At 32.7% G+C, this 13018-nt stretch overlaps 1 long non-coding RNA gene across 1 annotated transcript; it reads left to right on the top strand.

Moving 5' to 3' along the window:
- The first annotated feature begins 2235 nt into the window (after positions 1-2235).
- Positions 2236-11201, top strand: LOC139905593 (uncharacterized). The gene is made up of 3 exons (XR_011780474.1): positions 2236-2450; positions 9792-10334; positions 10415-11201. It is a non-coding gene; the product is annotated as an uncharacterized lncRNA (long non-coding RNA).
- The last annotated feature ends 1817 nt before the right edge of the window (positions 11202-13018 follow it).

Raw genomic sequence — 13018 nt, 5'->3', positions numbered from 1 at the left:
TGATCCTTGATAATTTCACTCAACTTTGATTTCTTATTTTTATAAAATCAGATCTATTACTGGCAGTCGTAAAAACCTATCTCAAAGGTCATCTGACCGGTGCAAGACTGGATCAAACTGGACCGAATAGATTAGGACTAACACAACACTAAATTGATGACTTAACACAACTTTATTTATTTTATTTTTTTAAATCATTTCTGGTACTGACAGTCCGAAGAACCGACGGTTTTGAAACTGGTCCCAAAGACTCAAACGACCTGTCTCAAAGACCTTCATCTTTATTTAGGACTGAAGACTGTAGTTCCTTCAAATTCAGTCTCGGTCTAGTTCTGTACAGTCCTAAAAATGATAAGGATTGGTCCTCGGCGATGTTCCTTACCTTAATGTCTTCTTTGTTTAATCCGTTCTCCTACTGACAGTCCGAAGGACGGATTCCAAAAACTGATATGAGAGTTGCAAGACTGGACCGAATAGATAAAAACCGATGCAACACTAACCACAACATTCTGTAGTGTGCATTATATTTTTACTACTGTTGAAATAATATCTTCCCCTTTTCAAGATTAGATAATACTTCAAATGAATGAATGAGGGAAAAGTAAGTTTATATTGCATCAGACAAGAAAAGATAGAAATAAGTTACCTGTGTAGGTACAAAATATTATAAAGGGTGAGACAATATAAATTCCTTTTTTATAATGAATGGCAATCAGGTTGTAACCAAATAACGGAGTAGCCGTGATTTCATTCTAGAGACAAGATTATAAACAGTTTTTTTTTGTCAGTCAGTCGTCATCATGCGTTGGAGTTGTGATGAATGGGCGTTTACCGTCAAAAATAAATGTTGCCAAGTAATGGGTTGACATAACATTTTATAAATTTAATCTAATTGTAATTTAGCTTCTGAATTTTTATTGGTGCGATTTATGAAAATCCGTTAATTGGTTCAATTGCTAATGTATAATACACGATTTTTTAAATTTATTTTGATAATTTGAAATTTGTAAAAGCTTTTAAGGCAAATTAATCTATTGATAATTATGTTAGTGAGTTAAAATTGTTGACATCAGATCTGATATCATGCATTAATTTTAAATTGGGACAATTTGTTCAAATTTACTCTTCAGAAATACCAAATACTAATTATTGAATCTAGTAATGATTCACAATTACAAAAAAAAATATTTTGCTTATTAAGCTTTTAAACTTTTTGTGTTCATAACTACTTCTGTAAAACCTCTCAATGAAAAGTTATTTAAAGAAAAATGGAAAAAATTGCCGGGTGGTATACTACCAATGTTTGGTGTAAGGGCAATATGGAACGTTGCCTACCTGATATGATTTTCAAAATTGTGTAAAACAAAATTTTATATCTCGACTACTATTATTAAATATAAAAAATACATTTTTCATTCATAAAACTTGTTTTATTTCCTTTTGAAAAAAGGAGGTTGTTTTGCTGCATCCTGTATATCTCCTAGTTCCAAGAAGTAGCTGAATATGCTTACATTTATTTTGCAATGTACATATTATAGGGGAGATCGGGGGGGGTTGCAAGGATCCCTTTTCCTTGAACTTCAAAAAAGCTACAGCCATCACAATTTTATAATGTAATGTAAATTATTATGGAGAAAAATCCATAATTTGTTTCCATTTTTCTTTTAGATATTGTATAAAAAAATTTTAAAGGGGTCAATGTAGTTCTTTTCTTAATAATGCTATCGGGTTGTCATTGTTTTTCCTGTAACTGATATAATTGTTTATTTTCCTATCAGTTGATATGTTGCAACTCTATACACTTCTCCCAGTGAAGTTACAGACAGGTTGAGTTACAGAGATGGGAGTATCACTGGGAGAAGCGTGTAGTGTTACAAAAAAAATATATATATACTTTTTTTGACAAAAATACTCTCATCAACACACTCAAACGACTGTTACATAACAACTGCACGGCCAAAATGACGGAACTTTTAGTGAGTAACTAGGGGCTGCAAGAGGTGGGCTGGGAGGTGGTAACCCTCCCCAAATTAAGAAATATTTGCTTATTACTAGAAAATTTAATAGTCGAAATTTTCTTTCAAAAAATTTAAGATTTGAATTTTTTTTTTTTTTTTTTTCTGTGGATCGTTAAAATTATTTGCAAAGGAGGAGACTATGTTGATGAATAAAGTTGAATTTAGCTAAAATGTTGAGTTTTACTTAGTTTGCCACGAGACTTATTGAACGATGTATTATATACATATGTATATAAACTAACCCCACAATTAACTAAAACTTTTTTAATTTTATACATGTGTCCGCAGCTCTCTTGCTAAGAATTATTATTCCTACAACTTTCAAAAGTTATTTGAGCTAACTATCTGCAAAATATGTGCCCTATTAACTCAAAGTATAGCTGAGACCTCTCTCATTTCATAGGCACAACCTATACTCCAACTCACAGAAAGGTAATGTTTCTCATTTATATGTAATACTCTTACACATGATTTTCCTTAATATAATATTTAAGTAATGACATTTTATAACCTACTTAGACGAAATTGTCCAACCTGTGAACAAGGTTCATACTTCAACTATCCAAATTTATTTCCTTGCTCAACCCACTATATTACAAAATTTAAACATAAAAGTAAGTTAGAATAATTTGTCTCAAAACTGATTGTAGGGTACATTCTAAGAAATGTAATCAAATAGCTCTTCTTTAATATGAATATAATTTTATGAATTCGTCTCATAAATAAATGTTCCATGAACAAATGCAAAAGCTCATCCGGTTCTCCCCTATCTATAATTATGTTGGATTACATTATTCTTCAACGATTATCCGTCATTTTCTATCTACAAATTATTCTGATGAACACTTTAGATGTGTCATAAATTGTATTTAAAGTAGCTAAAGTTGATCGTGACAATAAAAGAGTTATAGAAGACTTAAAAGACTTACCCTAATGCTAAAAAGATTGAAGTACATATATCTCTAGCATGTGCTAATATCGGTCCTTATTAATAGATAAAGTAAAATATCCTTATGGCTTTGATACTTCTGATGAGAAAAATTCAAGCTTGGATCCTTTATAGTCAATCAGAGATAAAGAGATCTTCTTACAAAGAACACCCAACTTTTTATTGGGAGGAACGTAGATTTTAGGGAGGAGAACAGCTGAGAAAGATATATTGTGTATATTCAAATGAACCACGTGCATTCATTTCTACTTAAGGGTTTCCCTTCTTGAAGAAAAATATAGTTAAGTGATCTGTATTTATTAGTGTTGAGACTCGTTTTTTCGGTCCAAACTGCAATTTGAGACCGTAGACTAAACTTTAATCGTTTTTAAGTCGTTTATTTTTCAATCTGAATATATAGACAAATTTTTAGAGTGTATGAGTTTGTAAATATGATTTATCCAACACATTTAACTTCATATGACATCATTATAGGTTGATGTTTGAAACACACATGCCCATTGTTGTGTTGATCCTTATTAAGAACTAAAGACTGCAGTCCTGTCCCTGCATATTAGTCCAAAACTTATAAAGCCTGGTTCTTGATGACGTCACTCAATTATATTTCTTCTTTTTGAAATCAGTTCTGGTACTTACATTCTGGAGGTGAAGTTCTTAGGACTGATAAGCCCCGATCTAAGACTAAACTGGTCTTACCTGAATAAATAAGTACTAAAACAACACTAAACATGACGCCATCAATGATTCATCTATGAAATCGGTCTAGATCTACCTTTAAATGAAACCTTGGGACAAATCTACACCAAGTTTTTATTTGAGACCGGTACGGACCTAACTTCAATAAAAAAACTTCACTAAAGAACCGAATTAGTTCGTTATAATAGAAATCATAAAGGTCTTAGTTCGTTCTAGGATTTTCAGACCGAACTCCAATACTAGTTAATAAAGAATCTATTTTAATCCTTGATTAATGGGGGGAGGGAGGGGAATCCATTCATTGGAAATTGGGTTCAGTTCGAACTGGGGAACATTGAAGATCATATTTTTGAGTAGCACTCTTCGCCGAGATTCATAGAAGTTGTTACAAACCACATAGGTCTGTCTTGTGGTCATGGTTAATAGGAATTAAAGCTAAATAGTTATTTTTTGTTTTTTTATTCACCAAGGACAATTATTCATTCTTTATATATGTAATTAGAATAAAATTACATCATTTGATTTGTGATTTCTTGTATTTCAAAATCAATAATATGTTGTTTGTTTTTTTCTTGATGTTTTTTTCTTTACAGTTTCATTAGAAATCTACATTAATACAACAAAGTATGTTTGTATATTTATGCTAATTCTTTCCGTAAAGTCATTTTAGAGTGTATCTTAAGACTCTGTAAAACTTGATCTAAGAAAAAAAATATGAGTTGAGGGCTCATTTTTATTAAAAAGTGTGTGTAACTAAACCTCATATTAAATAATAGAAATACAGGGAAATACATTAATCATTAGTGGCTTGAAAGACATCGTCAGAGTCTATTGCGGAACTATAAGTGTATTTGCTGGGCTTAAGCGTCATAATACAAAAGAAATATCTTCATAAAATAAATACTTAGATTTCCCAGTACTAATTATTAGTAAATTTTTTGTAACTCCCGATAAATGAGTAATTTTAATATGTACAAATATCTGAAGGGGAACAAGTTTTGAAATTGTTGAGCTTTGATCTTTTTGTAGATTTGAAATAAACATTAAATCACGCTGTTTTAAGAGTGACTCATCCACTGTACAATTTTTATAATAATATATATAAAGACTTTTTGCAGATCTTACACATTTCAAAACAATTTCCTGTTGTTCATATTATCTTGAAATAAAAGAAAAGAAAAAAAACCCCAAAATTTCCCCATCTTAATTTTTTCCCTCGTTCTTAACATTTTCACTTCCGTACTGCAAGTATTTCAAAATTTATGATGCGTATATGGATGTCACTTTTCTCAAGATAAGTGGGATCACCTTGGAAAAAAGATGAAGATGTTTTTAACTTATGTATATATTTAGATCAAGATATATTACCTATTTGTAGAGTTGAAAAAACTACCTTTCAAAATTAGAAAAGGAAAAAAAAGTTGTTGCGAGTACTTTCTCTTCTTTTTAGTTTATTGTTTAATAGATCGTCGTGATGCTAACTTCTCCCTCTGAAGTAAGCATTCTCACCTATATTCAATGTTATTTTATAAAAATACATAATAAAATGAATATACATTAATTTAAATATAATTATAATATTTTACCTGCACTTAAGCTATTTTAAATGTACAAGGTTCTCCTCTTTATAGTAGTAATTCATTTTCTCCCCAAAACCATATAACAGACAGCGGATATGAACTTATGTCTCGCTCTTGCTTTCTCCTCGGGGTCTTTATTGTTTCAATAAAAAACTACTCAATTCTACCTATTTTTCTGCTATATGGATTGAATAGTTATTCAAGTAGTGATGTGCCACGAGTCAATTGGTACTCGAGTGTTATGCAATAAACAGCAATAAATAAACAAAAAAAGCTCCCGTACCTAAAAGGCAATTATTCACTCGGGTCTCGTACAAACTTTTTTTTCTGTTTGGCCATTAAAATTATTATATATAAAATAATAATTAAATACACTAAGAGGGATTACGATCAAATTAATCATAAATAAACGTTATAGTTTAAAATTAACACCCCAGATCAAAGCCCAACCCTTCAATATTACCAATTTATGTTTTTTACAAACTATATAAAAATATACTTATGTCTACCACTACAAAATATGGGTATATACGAAAATGATAAAATTAAAAGAGAAACACAAACAATATCTATAACTTTGATGTTCTTGTGATTATCATCAGGATTCTACTTATTAAACATTTTAGGTTTGAGTAGAACTGACAATACTATTGTGGGAAAAACTTAACAATTTCCAGCGTAGTTCCATTCTCTATCTTTGTAACGGGGAATCCTCAAGGAAAAGGCTGCGCATCTTCCTTCAGATGCAATGAAAATATTTTTTAGAGAATGATAGCTTATTGGACACCCGAAAGTGAGACAGCAACCTTTGTATGTTTTAGCACTAACTCAAGCAAAACTGACAGCTTTAGTATCTGGGGTAGCCTTTTTTGTATCACTTATAGGTATATTATTTTGCCGCGAGACAGTACCACTCTCGATTATTAAAAAAAATTTATATATAAGCAAATAAATTTAATGCCCCGTTACCTGAAACTGTTTTGGATATTGTTGTGTAAGTAAATGTTCTCACAATGACTCTAACTATTAATTAAAATTCCTTTCTTATTATGAACAAAAATATCTTTGCATTCAAATCTTTCAATTCTACTTAATACACATCGGTTTATAATAAGCATATTACGTAAGCCCTTCTCCAATTTTAAGCCAAGCAGTTGTATTTAATTACTTTCTACTTGTCAATTGAATGTATATCCAGATTTATGATAATAAATAAATTTAATTTTAACATGTGTCTTCAAGGAGAACCTTGTAATTAAGTATCAAATATACATAATGTACAATATATTTAGGGGAAGGTCTATAGTTTCCATTATACAAACACTGAGAACTGTCAGGTGGCCCCGGGACGCCATGAGAGAGGACTACATCTATATCAGCTGTCCGGCCTTCCGCCGCCTCCTGGAAGCTGTCATAGCTGCTAAAAGGGGCTACATTAATAATAAAAAGAGCTCAGATACACATCTAGTAATGTTATTAATTTTGTTGAAATTCTATTGTTAATTCATAAATTATATCTTGTTGAAGTTTAAAATTCAAAGTGCTTAGACTTTAATGGACTACTCGGCAGATAAGTATAGCTTCCTTGAGGGCGCTAGTATCGCGTGAGATTATATTAACTGTTTTATACACACGTCCAATTACTAACGCCATTGGATGGCGTTCAAAACAAATAAATCTACTAATAAAAAATTTCAGACAGATTTGTTATTTTTTAACTGATTGCTGTTTAAGCGAGCATCAAAGATGAAAGCCAGCAAAAATAAAAAGTAAAAATGTCGTATTTACAGTTTTTCTTCGAACAAGGCCAAAATACAGGCCAGGCTGTTGTGTTTATAGTCCTGATATTGTAACAGCCAATTACATGCAATTTTGGTTCCGTCGACGGACCAGATGAGCCATTTTCGAAAATTTAGATAAAATAGTTGAAATGGTCGAGTCTGACAGTTATGAAAGGTCTGCCTTGATTTCCCAGGAGATAAACATAAATAGAAAAAAAAAAGTTTATTAATTAATTCATGTGTTTCTTTTTATAACACTTATTATCTTATATTGAAAATTAATCATTCAATTATATGAACAATCTAATTATTTATTATCAAAAAAATATTATTTTGTCGGACTTCTTTAATTTCTAAATCAAATTAAATATTTTTTGACTGTTGCAACCGTCACTGACTGTGGGGATAGTTGCAACATTTGACAAGTCGTATTTAAATATAATTTGTGGAGATAATATAACCCTTAGATAATTTCAAAGAATAGCAGGCATATCTAGGTATGTTGTGTTAAAGTTTGGTGAGTCTATGTCAAACCAGCTCGGAGTAATTTAGTTAAGAACAAAGAGCGTTGCAACTATCCCCGGTCTCAACTCCCCCCCATACAGTTGTTATTTTTCCCGTTAACAATTGATTCATATTAAGGTATAATGATTTCAATCTAATCTGATAAGTATTTTGATAAATGTACAGTATTGTAGAGTCATTCAAAATGAAATTCATCATTAAAAGATCAAATTTAGATTGGTATTATATATTTTCATTGTTGAATCAAACTTTTATTTACTTATTCCATCATTATTATTATTTATATTCTAAATAATCAATTCTAAATACAGGTGAAGCATCAAGGAAGCATTACAAAATACATAATATTTACAGCCCTGAATGCATGTTTCTTTCATTTTAAGTATTTATGCACCCCCTCAAAATGAATAGTCTTTATATTGGAGGGACCATTTCATTGTCCCTTTTTGACACAAAGAAATGTATATTGCATATACAGGGTGGTCTAGATAAATTGGGAAAATCTTTAAAACCTTATAACGAACAAACTACATTTATTATTTGAAAGCTAAATTTAATTGCATTCAATTATTTATAATAGATCCGCCTCTCTTGATAACCTCTGCCACACGGCGCCAGGAGCTTTGGCAAGCCCAGAGGATCTTGTGCGCGTCCAGCATTGCCATTGTACGGATAATGAACTTCTTTTGGGCCTTCACAGACGAATAATAGATGTCTGCACAAGTCTCATCCTCGACCCTCCCACAGAGATAAAAATCACATGGGTTCATATCCATATTGTTTACAATCTGAGAATCCAGGCTCCAAAAGTGAGGACATTTTGTAGGCGAGACATTCTGCACTTTTTTGGCCTTGTGGGCCAGTGCACTATCTTGTTGGAACGTGTAAGTTCTTCTATGGTTACTCCATCCATCTAGGGAATGTAAGTTAAAAGTACAAGCCCAGTATAATCAAGAAGGTAGATTGGCACGGGATCAGCCGGGCCCTCCAATGTTTCTGGTGCCGTGTGGCTGAATTTATCAAGAGAGGCAGCTTTGATTATAAAATATTGAATTTCATTAACTATAGTTTTTAAATAATAAAAAAAATATGGTGTTATCCCATCTCGTTCATTCGTTATAAGCCTTGAAAGATTTTTCAAATTTATCTGGACCACCCTGTATATATAAAAAACATTCTATCAAAATGTCAAGAAGTGTCAAATTTGTTAAACAGAAAAGGGGGACTCAAGCGACTTTGTATTTTGTCTTAGCCCAATCCCTGCATAGGAGCCCCAAAATTTTCAAACAATCAATTTTTTTATTGGGACAATTGATTAATCATGCCCATGGTTTTCATTCACGCCACCGTAAATTATTTAGATAAAGTAGTAATCAAAATGTGTCTCCTCGTTATTACTAATGATAATGACAACAATTGTTCCTACCTAGCAGATAATATTTCCACTTAAATAACCTTCATGGATTCATAATCACATTGTATGTTATTATTAGAGGCTAATATGCATATTAAATAAAGCTATATAAAGACAAAATACAATCCATAATATAGGGGAGACCGGGGACAGTTACCAGAGTCTAGAATGTTCTAGAATATTAAAAAGCAACAGCTATAAATTGTACATCACATTGTATAATAGGTATGTTGTAAATTATTGTCAACTTTTCTGTGGGATATAAGATGAAAACTATTATTCAGATCGATAGTAATGTTTTGATAGTCATTATTATTCTTTGATTATTATAGGTGAAGTTAAAAGTTTTGAGGGTTTTTTTTTTTGCTTTATTTTGGGAATAAAACTAACATAGTTAGAATGATCCATTTAGATCATGTATGCCCTGTTTTGTTACATATAAGTTGTCCATTTAGAAAGCAGTTTCATAATTCCACGATTGAAGAAGTATTTGTCCCTATTTGTAAAAAGCTTGACCAGCTCCTTCACATAAACCTCTCTTGAGGCCAGTTTTGTACTATCAAGAAAGTTTTTCAAATATTTGAAAATGTGATAGTTGCTTCGTGCCAGGTCTCGACTATACGGTGGGTCAAGGACTTCTGTAAGCAAGACAGGGCACGTGCAAACATGAATTCAAATACGCATGCAATATGGGTCCATTGAAAAAAAAACAATGCAACGTGTTTGATAAGATAATAAGTAATAACTAATAACTATTAGTTACTTTGTGGACTCCATCTTTATTGCGTTTTATAATTCCATTCATACCCGTTAAGTGTTGTGTTCCAGGGTGTAGAACGGGCTATGACAACGATCTACAACAGTCTGGGGTTACTATCCATCTGTGGGCAAACAAAGAGAGAAACCCTGCACTTTCTTTCAACTGCACTCATGTGGGAGAATGTGAGCTCAGGACTATGTAGAATATCCTAAACGTCAAGACACCTGGAGTTGGCTACGAAAAAAGAGATGAGCTTCGGGAACCAATCTCTGAGAAGAACAAACTTGGCCTCTCTTTCTTGAGAGATTTTGTCAACTTCCTCATCAAGGGGCAAAACAGTAAAGCACCTGGCCTCAGAAACCTTTCTAGCAACAAAGCAGACGGGCTTTGCTGCAGCAGATCTGGTAGAGTATCTTCTACTAGATGAAGACTTCTCCTATGTACTCCTCGGCCTGGTTCCTGTCTAATGCCATCGAAAGAAGGTTCGGCTGGTACAAACAACTAAGTGGAGGTATCTACCACATCAGCTTGAGACAAATCCTGGAAGCAGAGAAAAAGATTTGTATTCTGAGTCTTGTCAAATTCTGATGTAAATAAAATATTTGTTAAAAGTAAGCTTCTTTATTTTGGTATTACTTATTTTCATAATTTAATAATATCATAACAATATTTGACTTTTTTAAATTTTCAGGTCTGACTACTTCAGAAATTAAAGGTCTGCTGGATGAAGACCTGGTAAAAGCAGAGCTCATTTTGACTAACTGGCAACCAGATGACCTCCAGGAACTAGCTTCCAAGGGAGAGAGTAATGCTCACTACTTTGTTGCCGGGTATATTGGTTTTTCTTTGAAGAAGAAGATCAACTGTACATCATGCCAAGAGTTGGTGGTCATCAGAGACACACCTACGGACTCAATAACCTTCCATAGCCCATCCAATCAGCATGTAGACCTGAAAGAGTTCATCGACATAATGAGCAGAGGGGGGTTTTCGACTCCATCCGATCTTCTCTACCTCTCCTGTCTTTATGCTCACTCCATGTTCTCTTACATCACAGCTACTCTTGAAGAGAAAGACAGTTTACTTGGCACCCCAAATCCTAGAGCTTCATTTGTTGCCTCATTCATTGACAGGATGCAGGACAGTTTAAACTCTGACATTATCGCCGTTGTGGGAGTAAAGTGCGAGGAAGGACACTCCTGGTCAGTTTTTCTTCAAAGAATTTCATTCGCTTTGTTTAATGTCATGGGTAAAAATTTAAGTGCTAAGCTAAATGATGGCATCCGATTTTTAACAAAAAAGAAAATGGCAGCTAAGAATTCAGAGGCTAATAGAAAAAAAGGTAAAATTTCAATCAAAATCATCTGACTTGTAGACTTGGACCAACTTTGTACTTTTTGATTGTGCTTTTTCTTTTTTATATGTTTTTAATGTTTATTTTGATTAAAGTACAAATAAAATACCACTTCTATTAGAAATATATAGCCTCATTTTTATTATTTTGAAAACTCTTTATTTTGTAGCAAAACACTTATAAAGAGACATTCCATATAGAAATAACAAAGACCCATATTAGAAACGCGTGAGCGCAGTGTCCTGCTCTGCTTGCTGGAGTCCTTAGGTAGGTGCAATAGAACATCCTATCCTAGCTCTCAGAGCTTCTGCAACGTCGTTAAAGATGTTTGTGGCCTGGCGTTGTCTTGATGGAATACATCACCCTTTTTATTTTCCAATTCTGGCCGCTTCTGGTCGATCCCGGCTTCAATATTTTCCGTTTATGACAATATAAGTCTGAATTGAGTGTTTTTCCCGATGGATGATTCCTTTCCAATCCTACTAATCACAAAGAATAACCTTCTTGGCCATTAATCCAGGCTTGACGATCATTTGAGATGTTTCACCGTGCTTTGACCAGGACCTTTTTTTCAGCTGTTGCTCTCGTATGTGACCCATTTTTCATTGCCAGTCACCATATTTTTCAAAAATGGATCAAGTTTGTTACGTTTTAGCAAAGATTTGCAAACATCAATTCTATCCAAAAGGCTATTTTGCGTCCATTCGTGTTGCACCCATGAATCAAGCTTCTTCTTAAGACCAGCCTTATGCAAAGATCTCTCAGTCACAGTAGTAATATTTGACGAGTTGTATTGAAATGCAATTTATGGAACAACTATTGATTCATAAAAACTTTAAATATATTCAAACAATACTAACTATATGTAGGTATGGTTAGTTCAAATTTGAGCAAAAATTTAAGGGGTTTGCAACTCTGCCTGGTCTCGCCTACTTTGAAAAAAAAATATATAGTACATAATTCTAAATGGATGCAAGTTATTATGCTAATATTAATCTAAGAATGGAACATTCCTTTCATAAATCTAACAATGTGTGCAAAACACGAAGGAAAAAAATTAGCATTTCTTTCTTGTAAAAATATTTAAAAAATAAGATTTCATGCATAGGTACATTTGAATGCGAGTGAACTACTTTATAAAGCAAGAAACAAATAAACTTAATATTTATAACATACTTTAGGAAGCTACCAACAATGCCGGGAGTTTTTAGGCGTCGACAAACAGACAAATGTTCCTTTAATAATATAGGAGATAACTCTCCGAGAAATTATTAGTGGACCTTTGGAGTGTTTTTGTTGTCATGACATTGACAGGCATATGATTCAATATGCAAGCGTTTTGGCCATAGAAATTACCCATTTTAGACACAAGTTTAGGAGTCAATCTTCTCTGAATGTATCTCAAATCATGTTACAATCTTTGGCAACGCAATAAAAAAATTTGCACTAAGAAGCAATTTAGAAGGTAGTTTTCTAAAGTACACAATAAGAGCCACACTAGCAAACATGTATTTATATTACATATTCACTCATATTCTGCACAGGAAATGAGGTATACAAGTCATATGAGGCACTTTTTCCATACTTTTAAGTATTAGTAACTACAATGTTTCAAACATGTCTACAAAATTAGATAATAATGTATAATTATTTACTACAATAAACTAGACACCTAACAAACAATACCCCTTTTTGCTAATTCAGAAAGAATAAATTCTAGAACAGCCATGACGGATCAAGTGAGATGAGCGAATCGACAGCTGACAACAAAGTACATAGATTATTTTTTTGTTAGCGAGGTAACGCCGTAACTTGGTTTAATGCTTTACTGCGAGCACCAGTGAGAGGAAGCTATACACTGAGACTGTAGAAGGAACCAAAATTCGTAGTCTCCTCACAAATCTTATACAGTTTAAGAATCTATCATTTGAAAAATATCAA

This window comes from Lepeophtheirus salmonis, chromosome 5 (genome assembly GCF_016086655.4).
Source record: "Lepeophtheirus salmonis chromosome 5, UVic_Lsal_1.4, whole genome shotgun sequence".
Taxonomy (NCBI): domain Eukaryota; kingdom Metazoa; phylum Arthropoda; class Copepoda; order Siphonostomatoida; family Caligidae; genus Lepeophtheirus; species Lepeophtheirus salmonis.
Note: the sequence above shows the minus strand (reverse complement) of the source record. Positions and strands in the feature narration are given on the sequence as shown.